The sequence below is a fragment of the Tiliqua scincoides genome, chromosome 7, assembly GCF_035046505.1.
Source record: "Tiliqua scincoides isolate rTilSci1 chromosome 7, rTilSci1.hap2, whole genome shotgun sequence".
NCBI classification, from domain to species: Eukaryota; Metazoa; Chordata; class Lepidosauria; order Squamata; family Scincidae; genus Tiliqua; species Tiliqua scincoides.
Window position 1 is genome coordinate 16255026 of NC_089827.1, and position 12868 is coordinate 16267893.

The window sequence follows — 12868 nt, forward strand, 5'->3', positions numbered from 1 at the left end:
ACTTACACTGGCATCAGTGTGTAAAGAAATATATCTTTAGTATGTTCTTTCAGTGTGTAATTGGTTCTTGGAACTCATTGCCACTGGATGTGGTGGTGGCACCTGGCTTAGATGCCTTTAAAAGGGGATTGGACAGATTTCTGGTGGAAAAGTCTATCACAGGTTACAAGCCATGCTGATCATATGCAACCTCTGGGTTTTAGAGGTAGCCTAGCTCTGAATGCCAGATGCAAGGAAGTAGCAACAGGAAGCAAGTATCTTGTTGAGTGCTTGATGAGGCATCTGATGGGCCACTGTGAGATGCAAGAAGCTGGACTAGATGGGCCCTTGGCCTGATCCATCAGGGCTCTTCTTATGTTAGATCTGCTGAATTTGTCAATGAGTAAATAACAGGCCTCACTGACTACAAAACAAGTTTCAAGTCCATTTCGGAATTTCAAATGGGGAGAGACTACCAGGTAGTCCAACCCATGTGTTAGCAAGCCACTCATGTTTTTTACTCACCCCAAAGGGTAATGAAAGGTTACTACAATTTTGTGTAGTTCTTGTCACTTCAGCTGAAAGGTCTTCAGGAGTTACACTCTTCTCTGTGCCTTTTGATGCAATGTTCAGGGTGACCTAGTCTGCAGCATTTAAATTTCTGCCCCGCATTGCATATACGCAACAGGGATCAAATGTGTATACCTGTGGGCTGGGCAGAAATGGGTTAAATAAGAGGATTGGCCTACCAGTTCTTCTTTTGGTTTCAAACTAACTCAGGCCCCTTTAAAACAATCAACAGTTTATGTCCGCATCTGCTGTCATCATAAGTGGCCATAAAATAATATCTGTGATGATTCCTGAGTTTGATGCTTAACAATTTAACACTTGACACAACTGCTGAATAACGACCTGTCAAGTTTAAATGCTTGGACCTTCTCAGGCATGATGGATTGTCTAATCACTTAGAGAAATTAAATGGGCAAGACCCTGGCTAGATGAATGAGAGCTGTGGACATGTAATTTTAATGGAATTCATGGAACAGCAGAAACTACGCTTCAGATTCTAAAATCAAATCATCTTTTTTTATTTGCAGCAAGTCTAATGATGACATGGGTGGTCGTCAAGGGTGGTGTCAGGGGGCAGTCAGGTGGGACACTTGTCAAGCACCCATGCCCATCTGAATTCCCACCAGGTTGAGCAAATCCTTGAATTGTCAATACCGGTAGTGGTAGCGCACAGAGGTGTAACGCACTGCCCTGGTGCCTGTGGCAGAGACATGTCACATGATGTCACTTTTGGGTTCTTCCCAGAGGGGAGGTGCTCGCTGCAGCTCCTTCACACCGCCCTTTAACGGGAGCCTCCATAGGAGAAGAAAATGGGGGTGGGAATCTGCCAGTACCTCCTGCATAACTAGGGGAGAGCTTGAGGGGCCGTTGTGTGCCCCCTCTTGTTGTAGTACCAGGAGGATGTGCCATTCAGGCTCCACCCTAGTTACGCCTCTGGTAGCACATGATATATCTGGCGGTGCCATGGAAGGGTCCTGTGCAGGGCTTTGTCTCCAAGCACAGTCTCTGGAGGTTCTGCAACAGCTTCTGAAGGCCTCCTTCCTCATCTTTCTTATGTATGGAGACAATGCAACTCACAGAAATAGAGCTTTTGCAACTTTAAAGGGGTGTGGACAGCATACTTAGCAATAAAACTTATGAGATAATAAAAAAGCGTCAATCCACAAGCACTTACTGAAAATACTCTTGTGCATATTTTCCTCCGAATACAGTATTGCAGCTGTTGATGCTCTATCAAGAACACATGACAAATCTTTGTTTACAAAGTTGCTGGCATTCAATATTGCAAATGTCGTGGACTTTGATATGTTTCAAATAGGCTGTCTTATCCTGGGCCACAGAACCATTACAGAGGGCATGTTCCTATCTTTTTCAAATTACCACCAGACTTGCGTACAAATGTATTTTAAAATACATATCTTGATGCTCCCCTGTCATTTTCCACATTCCGGCTTTTTTTGATCTCAGAATGCAGCATTCCTCAAATTACACGCTTCTTGGTTGCGACAACAGGATGCAAGGCTTTGTCTATCAAATTATATGCTAAAGTGAGGCGAAGAATAAATAGCGAAAGGGTACATGTTTGGTAGAGTTCTCACTCAGGAAAGCCTAGCAGCTCATGACTACTAGGCAGGGACACGTGGTGCGGGGGTGGCAGGTGAGGTAAGACTGCCCCACTGGCACCCTCTGAAAATTGCTGCAGCCTAACCCGGTGTTTGTGCCTGCATTCCACTTGTTTACTTGGGTGCAAATAAGGCGGAACACGTGTGTGACCACCGAGTTAGCTGAGGTGATTTTTGAAGGATGCCAGCGGGGCGGTCCTTGTCTTACTTGCCACCTCACCACACATCCCTACTACTGAGTGTAGCAGGTGTGCAGATGGATGATGGCCTCCAAGATGATGGCTTGTCAATCCTTTGGTGTGGTTCCCATGCAGAAACAATTTATGCGCAATGGAATATTTGTATGCATATTACAAGACAAATTCATGAATGGGATATTTGTTCATTCTTCTGGTTTATTCTTGGCTCTGGTGTGGATTCATCTTATAGCTATATCCGTGATTTTTAAATTGTCATCAATATGTCTGCCTGTAGAACTCTAGCAGAAGATTCTAGGGGAGAGACAAAGGTTCCTGTAAGGCATTTGCTGGGTTAATAGTGTTGCCCTATTTGACCTTGAAATTTAGGATGCTCTTATCACTCTTCTGTATTTGCACATTATGGAGAATCTATAGCAGTATGGAGTATCTGTAGCACTGATGGAAAATGACCATCAGTGAAACTTGTCCACCATTACTACTCTTCCTCTTGAGGAATGTCCAAGAAACTTCAAACAAATCCTATGGTTTTCAGAATCGCCACTGGAAAACCTCTGATCCACATGGATTGCAGGTAGAGAGATCAGACTGAACGTGGCTTTCAAGGGCTACAACGTGATATAAGGACACAAGCAACTACTTTGCGTCAACTAACTCTCACAAACAAGCTTTCCCCTGCTTTCTCCCCTGTAGTATCACAGCGGGTGCCCACAGCAGTGGAGTAAGTGTGGTGTAAAAATGTATTCGATAAATAAAATAATTCAATATCATCTGCATAGGCAGAAGACCCCTGAGAACGAGTTTTACCTCAGGATTTGGTACTATGTACCACTACTTACCAAACTGGAGTTCACATCTACCTGTGGCTATCAATCTCCATTCCACAAATCACTATGGGGCCAATCAGCAGGACCAGCTTTAGGGCAATTTGCTCAATTTCCTCAAATTGGGTCCCATGATGTGGGGAGGGGGAGCACTGGGGTGGAGAACAGATCACTCACTGCCACATCCGGACTCTTTGTGCCTGGGAAGGGGGCAGCATGGTTAGCGGAGCATTGGCTCATGAGGGGCTCACCCACCTCAAGTCTGTCTGGACCAAAATAGGCCTCCTGGAAGCGGTTTGATCTGACAACATCATGTCACGGCCAAGTATTTCCAGGGGCCGTGCTTCATGTGTGGCATCACAAGTGTCTGGCTTGCCATGGTTTCAGTTGCCACATCTGTATGGTGAGTGGGAGGGGGCTGTCACTTCACAAGTGCGCCATATTGGGTCCTGCAGCTCCTGAGGGTAGCCCTGCCAATCAGTATTATTACCACATACTCTCCTGAATGAAAATAGTATGTCCTGATAAAGCAGCCCTTATATTCTGTATATGCCAGATAGAACAATAGTATGGAAAACAATGAAATACCCAGCTAGACTAAACCCTGTATGCAGAGGATTCAATTTGATATTCCATTAGAGCAGGCTTTCTCTGGGGGCCTAACTTCTGCCTACGGAGGAGAAAGGTACAAAAACCAGTTAGTCTGGGATTACCTTAGATAGGCCCAAGGGACGTGAGCCAGCTAATGAATTATTCCAACGGAATTAAGATTGATTCGCTCATTTACTGCCCTAATACTACAGCATGGCTAGCTCAGACTAGAGATTCGTAGAGGCTCCCAGGTCAACGGGAAGATAGATCTTGTTAGTTTTCTATTCTCAGCTTTGCCAGTCCCAGTTATGGAAAGGAGTCGGGGGGGGGGAATGCCTCAATTTCTAAATCATGGTTTTAGAAATAGGCTACCTCAAAATGCCAGGCACAAGGGAGGGGCCACAAGATGCCACAAGATCTTGTCTTGTGTGCACCCTGATGCATCTGGTGGGACACTGTGAGATATAGGAAGCTGAACTAGGTGGGCATTCAACCATAACCCAGTCGGGTTCTTCTTATGTTCTTATAAATCAGGGATGCCCAAACCCTGGCCCTGGGGCCACTTGTGGCCCTCGAGGACTCCCAATGTGGCCCTCAGGGAGCCCCCAGTCTCCAATGAGCCTCTGGAGATTTGCTGGAGCCCACACTGGCCTGACGCAACTGCTCTCAGCGTGAGGGCGACTGTTTGACCATTCCTGTGAGCTGTGGGACAAAGTCTTCCTCCACTGCTTGCTGCTTCACATCTGTGATGCAGCAGTGGCAGCGAAGGAAAGGCTAGCCTTTCTTTGTGCAAGGCCTTTTATAGGCCTTGAGTTATTGCAAGACCATCATTCATTCATAAAAGTTCATCTTTAATATATTCATTTATGTAAACTTATGTAAATTTATTCAAATTTTAAATGTAAACTTATTTGCTTCCCCGGCCCCTGACACAGTGTCAGAGAGATGATGTGGCCTTCCTGCCAAAAACTTTGGGCACCCCTGTTATAAATCATCCTTACTGAGTGACCAGTGTCATACTAAATAACCTAGGGAAACTTCTAAAACCACTGTCTTTAATCTGAATATTTTAGTTATTTTATAAAATCCAATCTTGTACAAAAGTAATTGAAAGAACAAGTATAGAATCACCTCATCAGTGGCGTCATTTGAGGGGTGCAGGGAGTGCAGACCACTTCAGATGACACCATTTTGGGGGGGGTGTGACACCAAAATGACTTGCCCAGTTACATCTGTTTCCATGGAGCTCAGCCCTGCAATTGCTATTGCTGCCAAGAGGCTGTTTTTGCCCTCTTGTGCAGCATTTAACACATTCTGAGAAGCTCAGTGCAGAACAACTCCAGGCCGCAGCACACGGTATCAGCGAGGGAAGGCTTGGGGTGCCCCCTGAACTGAAGTGGTGTGTGCACTCTGCCCATGGCATGTGTTGAATTGACCGCAGACAGCCAAGAGAGGAGACAGTGATCTGAGCAGGCACGGTGCACAAGACCTCCATGGGAGTGACACCATGAGTTACTTCACTGGGTGACACCATCCCTAGTGATGCCACCCCACCTCCTCTGCCAATCCGAGTTGCTCAAAGTATAGTTTACACCAAAGCCATAAGATGTTGCCAGATACACGTATTTCACTCGCACCTGAACAAAGGAACTGTGGTGTTCCCAGAATTCTCCAATGCATAGGCTTCAGTTGGCACCGTGTGAATCGGGCTGCTGTGCTGCCTTTAGTGCAGACCCAACCTGAGCTATGCTGGTGCCTGAAGCACAGCCAAATTCCACTGTCCACCCTTTCCATTTAATTTTTTTTGTACACTGTGTGTGCCACTGCATCTTGCAGCCTCCCTCCCCACCACTGCCTCTCCCTCTGCTTCTTCTAAACTGGCCAAATGGTTTTACTGGTCAGTTTTCATGAAGTGAGAACGGAGGAAAGGAAACGGCAGAAGAGCATTTTCCCAATTGGGAATGGGGGCGTAGAAGTGGCAACCATCTCCCCACTGTTCTGCCGCTGTGACACCACCTTTGAAGGGCAACATGGTCAACCACCTCCATGGCTGTGAGTGCGCAAGCTCTCGCAATCCATGTGCTCCAAACTCTGTTCAGAGCATACGAGTGGTGAGTGATTGCACGGTGATTGCAGCAGTGCTGGCACTTTTCAAAGGACTCATGTGGAGTGGTTCTGCCTTACCTGTTACCCCACTCTGCATGTTCCTGGTTCACACCCCCAATGGCCTTACTGATAAATGACCCTCCCCCAAACTCCCATGGCACATATGTGGACAATTCTCAGCACTCTGGTAGAAAATTGATGCCCTAGTCCACTGCTTGAGGAAGCACTTCAGTCAGCTTCACAGCTGGGACATCCCTACCCTTGTGCATTAGAGTCAGGTAATGCCTTAAAATGGAACTGCAGTTAGGAAAACTGATCAAGCATTAGACAGTTAAGACACAGTTCAATATTCATACGCAGGGAGAAGCCACGGTAATCAGAACACACTCAGGGATGAATGCTTGCATTTCCACTGTCCAATTTTTAAAATTGCTCTTTCTTTTTGACATTGCTAGCTTACCAGAGACCATTACAAATGTCTAATATAATTGTGTAGGGGAAGATCCTATTCATACATTGGGTTGGATTCAAAAGTAAATTTCCTCGAGACAGAAAAAAACATTTTCCTCTAGAACAGGGATGGGCAAACTCTAGCCCGTGGGCCATTTGTGGCCCTCTGGGATCCCCAATCTGGCCCACAGGGAGCCCTCAGTCTCCAATTAGCCTCTGGCCCATCAGAGACTGTTGGAGCCTGCGCTGGCCTGCGACTGCCAGTTGCGACCACCAGACATGAGCTTCGGGCCGAGTTAGAGCAAGGCCTTTTATAGTCTCCATGTGTTTCTGGCTTGGTCTGTATGTTTTCACTGTGCAAGAGGTGTGCGGCAAACAGTTCATAGTTCTCATGCGGTTCTAAATGCCTGTAGTGTAGTTCTCATGTGTATTATAAATAAGCTCAATAAAAGTCATTCATTCATATAAGTTCTGTCTCTAATGTATTCATTTATGTTAATTTATGTTAATTTATTCAAATTGGAAATGTAAATTAATTCTTTTTCCCCCAACCCCCGACACAGTGTCAGAGAGATGATGCGGCCCTCCTGCCAAAATGTTTGCCCACCCCTGCTCTAGAAGAAGGAACAAGGACATTCTTGGATCTATCCCATTGGATTGTATCTCAGGAAGGTTAGACATGACTAATGGTGCAATCCCATGCATGTCTACACAAAAGACATATTTATATACAGGTCTCAGTAGGAGCAACGCACACCTGTCCCAAGCCATCTGCTCACCCTTTTATCTCTTCCTGCAGTACACATTTGGTGGTGGTGCATCATGTAGGCTGGTGGGGGATAGGACTGGGTTACTGATCATGGCTAAGCCCTACTGAAATTAGTGAAACAATTTCAATAGGATGGACAGTCTTAGAATGCAACCCACTTTTTAAAGTAACAATAACAATAACAAAATCTCATAGTCACTAAGTTTTACTGAGCAGGCTGGTACTGATGAATACTCATTGTTTGTCAGTAATAATTTGGTGTGCGTCATGTTCCCCTTGAGTTTTGTATCTATATTATAGAAGTCGTAAGTATGTCAAGTTATTATATGGCTGTGACAACAGATCCTTAAACACAACTGCTCCCTGAAGAACCTGTTCAAATGTTATTAACAACCTTAAGAAGCCTTTATCTCTCCAAGAGAGAATAAAATAGAATAAAAGCTCTAATCTTCAGGAATTGATGGGACATTGGTCTGTCACCCTCCATCATGGTTACTATTTTCTCAGAGATAGAAACAACCTACCCTTTTAAAAAAAAGAGTTCTTAAATCTGTTCACTCTATATTTCACTCTTGTAGTAAGAACATAAGAACAGCCCCACTGGATCAGGCCATAGGCTCATTGTGTCCAGCTTTCTGTATCTCACAGCAGCCCACCAAATGCCCCAGGGAGTACACAAGACCTCAAGAGACCTGCATCCTGGTGCCCTCCCTTGTATATGGTATTCTGACATAGCCCATTTCTTTCCAGGTTTAGAAGCAATATATCTCTGAATATCAGTTGCAGGGGAGCACTGGTTTTAGAAGGCTATGGCACCATCTCCCACTTACATAAGAACATAAGAACAGCCCCACTGGATTAGGCCATAGGCCCATCTGCTCCAGCTTCCTGTATCTCACAGCAGCCCCACCAAATGCCCCAGGTAGCACACCTGATAACAAGAGACCTGCATCCTGGTGCCCTCCCTTGCATCTGGCATTCTGACATAGCCCATTTCTAAAATCAGGAGGTTGCACATACACATCATGGCTTGTAACCCGTAAATGGCATCTGATTGGTCACTGCGGGAAACAGGGTGGTAGATGGGATAGGGTACTTTTTTATGGCAGAGGCATCGAACATGTCATACAGTGGATCAAGTAGTATTCAAGGTGCCTGCTGGGGAACAGGAGTGATGTCATCAAGCAGGAAGTGACATCACCAAGCAGGTGATGACCAGAAATAAGCATCTTTTTCTCACCTAGGAACTCATAAGAGAAATGACAGAAGAGAAAATACGCAAACCTTGATAATATTTTCAAGGCATGGAAGAGCCCAATTAGCACAAAGGCCACCCTTTCAGCAGTGCTGTTTCTGCCGAGATGTCACTTTGCAGCTCAGCAGACAAGGGGTGCTCTGCAAAGTGATGCCTTTGGCAGAAGAGGTGCTGCTGAAAGGCAGTGACAGACTTCCTTAGCCCCATGCCCTGGGGCAAAGGTCTGCGATAGTGCGCCCTCCGGGATGTCACCACTCCCCATGTGTGCAAATCCGCCCTCCCACTTACCTAAAGCTTATGGAGCCTCACACAACCCCAGGCTGCTTTGGGAAAGATTCCTGAGGCTTCCCCAATGCTTTAAACTGTGCTTCCAGAAAAATGGAGAGAGGCTTCCGCGGGGTCCTAAAGGCACGTGAGGATCCATGCCCGGAGCATTTGCCCCATGAAATGAATGGGGGTCTGCCACTGCTGAAAGGACAACCTGTACAGTAACTGAATTCTCTCGGTGCCACTCTCAGCAGCAACACTTCTGCCAGTGCATCACTTCCCAGCTCAGCATATGGGAGCATCTGAGAGCAGCTGCTGGGAAAGAGCTCAGGGCAAGGTAAAGAGTTTCTGTGAGCCAAATCCATCCTATGCTTGACACCCGTGTCTTATGGAATAGTGAGATTACTCTGGATCAAGATCTCCTTACTCTGGAGTAAGATATCTGGAGGAAGAGAAACTGTGAATGCCACCCATTCACAGGGACTTACTCACAGGAAAGTGATCATAAGATTACAGCCATGCTGCCTTTTATGTCCAGTACCCATTCTCATTCACAAAGAATCTGTAAGGATCCCTGGTGCCAAGGTGTGCTTTCACTAAGTGTGTTTATAGGATAACCAATGTGGCTCAAATGTCCCCTTTAGTATTTCCCCTCTTTCAATTAAAGTCTCAAAAAAGACATCTAAAAAAAAAGGCATCTCAAAAAAGACATAGTGGAAATGGAAAAGGTGCAAAAGAGAGCGACTAAGATGATTTCTGGGATGGGGCACCTTCCTTATGAGGAAAGGCTATGGCGTTTGGGCCTCTTCAGCCTAGAAAAGAGACGCCTGAGGGAGGACATGATTGAGACATACAAAATTATGCATGGGAAGGACAGAGTGGATAGAGAGATGCTCTTTACACTCTCACATAACACCAGAACCAGGGGACATCCAATAAAATTGAGTGTTGGGAGAGTTAGAACAGACAAAAGTAAATATTTCTTTACTAAGCGTGTGTTTGGTCTGTGGAACTCCTTGCCACAGGATGTGGTGATGGCGACTGGCCTGGATGCCTTTAAAAGGGGATTGGACAAGTTTCTGGAGGAAAAATCCATTATGGGTTACAAGCCATGATGTGTATGTGCAACCTCCTGATTTTAGAAATGGGCTATGTCAGAATGCCAAATGCAAAGGAGGGCACCAGGATGCAGGTCTCTTGTTATCTGGTATGCTCCCTGGGGCATTTGGTGGGCCGCTGTGAGATACAGGAAGCTGGACTAGATGGGCCTATGGCCTGATCCAGTGGGGCTGTTCTTATGTTCTTATGTTCTTAAAGTCAGGCTGCAATCCTAACCAAGCTTTCCTGAGACTAAGCCCTATTGAACAAAATAGGACTTATGTCCGAGTAGACCTGGTTGGGATTGTGCCCTCAGTGAGCTATGTAACAAATATTTTTCTCCCAATTGTGTATTCAGGTCTCCTCCTTTTCCTTTTTGTTCTGGAAAAATAATACGTATATCTGTTCTATCTGAACTTGGGTTTATCATTAGCATTCATTTGTCCCATATTCTGAAACAAGTGAAAAGCATATATATTTGTGATCCATTTGTCCTATTCAAACACAATCAAATGAACCGACCATATCCTGGTAAGTCTAATTTGCGAGTGTGGATATTCCATGACAAAAAGAGACCACAATCTACCCACGACAGCACTGAAAGGGTCCTTTGGCATGAAATGTGTTGAGCTTTTATGGTTGCACTTTTTCAGAACTCATAAAAGCTTCCCAGATATCTCCCGCCATATGCTTGTCTCACTTTACCTATAAAGATAACGTAATTTACAACTCAATCAATTTTTGTTTGAGGCTGCAGGCAGAAGTCATTGGATTTTATGGTTTATTTTATTTTCATGGAAGGTGCACATGTCCCAAACAAGGTTGATCTGGAAAGTTAGAACATCTGCCATTAACAATATTAATCATTAATGGAACTTTATTCAGAAATAAAAGCTGGATGGGCAAGGTACTGAAGGCAGGTTGGGATTGAATTAAACAGATGGTGCTACGTAACACTTTTGGCTGATGAGCATGTTTAAAGGTATCTAAATCAGTGGTCTATCTAACCTAGCTCAGTGATTGGTGGTAGCTCCCTGCCTGAAGCCCCTTTCCCAGCCCTGATCTAAAGATGCCTTTTTCTCGGACATGGATCCATTATCTTGCTGAACATGTGAAATCAATTGATTAGGAAATTAACACTCCAATCCTATAAAAAAACATCCCCTGCCAATGCAGTTGCACCACTGGATTGTGCAGTGCATCCCTTGTGGAGACAGGATCAGCCCCAGAGGTATCCTTCTAAGCTAACATTTGTCCCCTTGCTTGTGGTTAAGCTTCCGCCGCCTGATTGGGTTTACTTGTACCTAAGCCAACAATTTTGCAAGTGCAAGTCCAAGTGGACCTGGGAAGGCAGATTGAGGCTGGGGATAGGATATGGGCAGTCGCACTGCCCCCTTCCCTACATCAATCTGCCCTTCTCCCCACCTCGGTCCCCACCTGTTCCACCACCTTCCTGCCCTGTTCTGCCCACTCCTACTTCCCTCCGGTCCCCTGTGCCAACTTACTGGTACCAGGGTTTGTTGCAAGGTTGCTGATGTGTGGCCAAAGCAATTTGCAAAGGCAGTCCAGCTGTGCAAACTGTCATGTCATCCTTGGAGACTGCCATAATGGACCTTGCACTGATAGAACACCAGTTTTCCGAGTTTCTAAGTTTTCTGTGATGACAGCGCACTTCAGATTTATGATTCCTTCATTTTTTATTTACAGAGAATTATGGGTGGCATAGTGGAAGCAAATGTACCCTTCCAACACCTAGTACAGCCAGTGGTATTGCTAGGGGGGGTGCAAGGGGTTCGGGCTGCACCGGGTGGCACATACGGGGGGAGGTGACACCACTACTGGGCAAAATTTGTAAAATCTTGATATTTTCAAATAATACCATCATGTTATATGTCAATCAATACATGATTTCAAGCAGAATGCAGTGAAACAAGTCTTGTTAAAATATCTCTATTCTCTCAAAAGTTATAGCCACAAAACCAGTGGTGATGGAGCAATGGTCACCATGCCCACTGCCCAGGGTATTGTCCTGCCCCACTGCATGGGTGATGTGTTGGCATCCCACACTGGGTGGTGCAAACCATAGTGATGCTCCTGAGTACAGCACAAATGCACATGAAGGTTCTAGCACTTCTTCACCTCCAGTCAACTCACAGCTCTGATACCATTTGACCCTGTATGATTCTCTCCAAATTCAACTGCAAAGGGGCTCCAACTCTTTCTTTGCTAGCTGTCACCTTTCCAAATTCCGGTGGATATTCCATTCCAAAGCTAGAAAGAGAGTCTCAGCTATAATAATAATAATACAGGTATTTATATACCGCCTTTCTTGGTCTTTATTCAAGACTTTATTCAAGGTGGTTTACATAGGCAGGCTATTTAAATCCCCGTAGGGATTTTTATAATTGAAAGAAGGTTCTATCTTTCAAGAAACACAACATTCAGTTGTTTCTTTCTGATCTGGTTTCAAATCCTGGCCTCCATCCTCCCACGCTCAGAGCAGATGGAATAGCTCGGCTCAGCTTGTCAGCTGCTTCAAGGTCGCACGGTGCCGGTGGCCTCGAACTGGCGACTTTCGGATGTTATCTTCAGGCAAATGGAGGCTCAACCCTCTAGACCAGACCTCCTGTCCTCCTATTCAGGGACATTAATATTCTTTTGATAAGACTCAGGGCACAATCCTAACCTCTTATGCCAGTGCTTTCCAGCACTGGCATAGTGGTGCCAATGGGACGTGTGCTGCACCCTGCAGTTGGGTGGCACTCACGGAGTCCTCCTCAAAGGAAGGGAATGTTTGTTCCCTTACATCAGAGCTGCATTGCCCTTATGTCAGTGCTGGTAAGCACTGACATATGGGGTTAGGATTGCACCCTCAGTGTACATACGTTCATGCATTTTAAGAACATCCGCAGTTATGAAGCACCTTTTGTAGTTTACTCCGTATCTAGTGCCTTGATCTACCTTTATCAGATGTGCCAGAAATGGATATGAAATAACACAGCATCAGAACATTTGATGTGTGAAAGACTTCTTATTAAGTTGTCTCCGAAATCTACAGTGTGTAGAACGAGTGTAATGTTTGACAAGGAAGAATATGTGTTAAATAACATTGTCTGATATTTTGCACAAAATAGAAATAC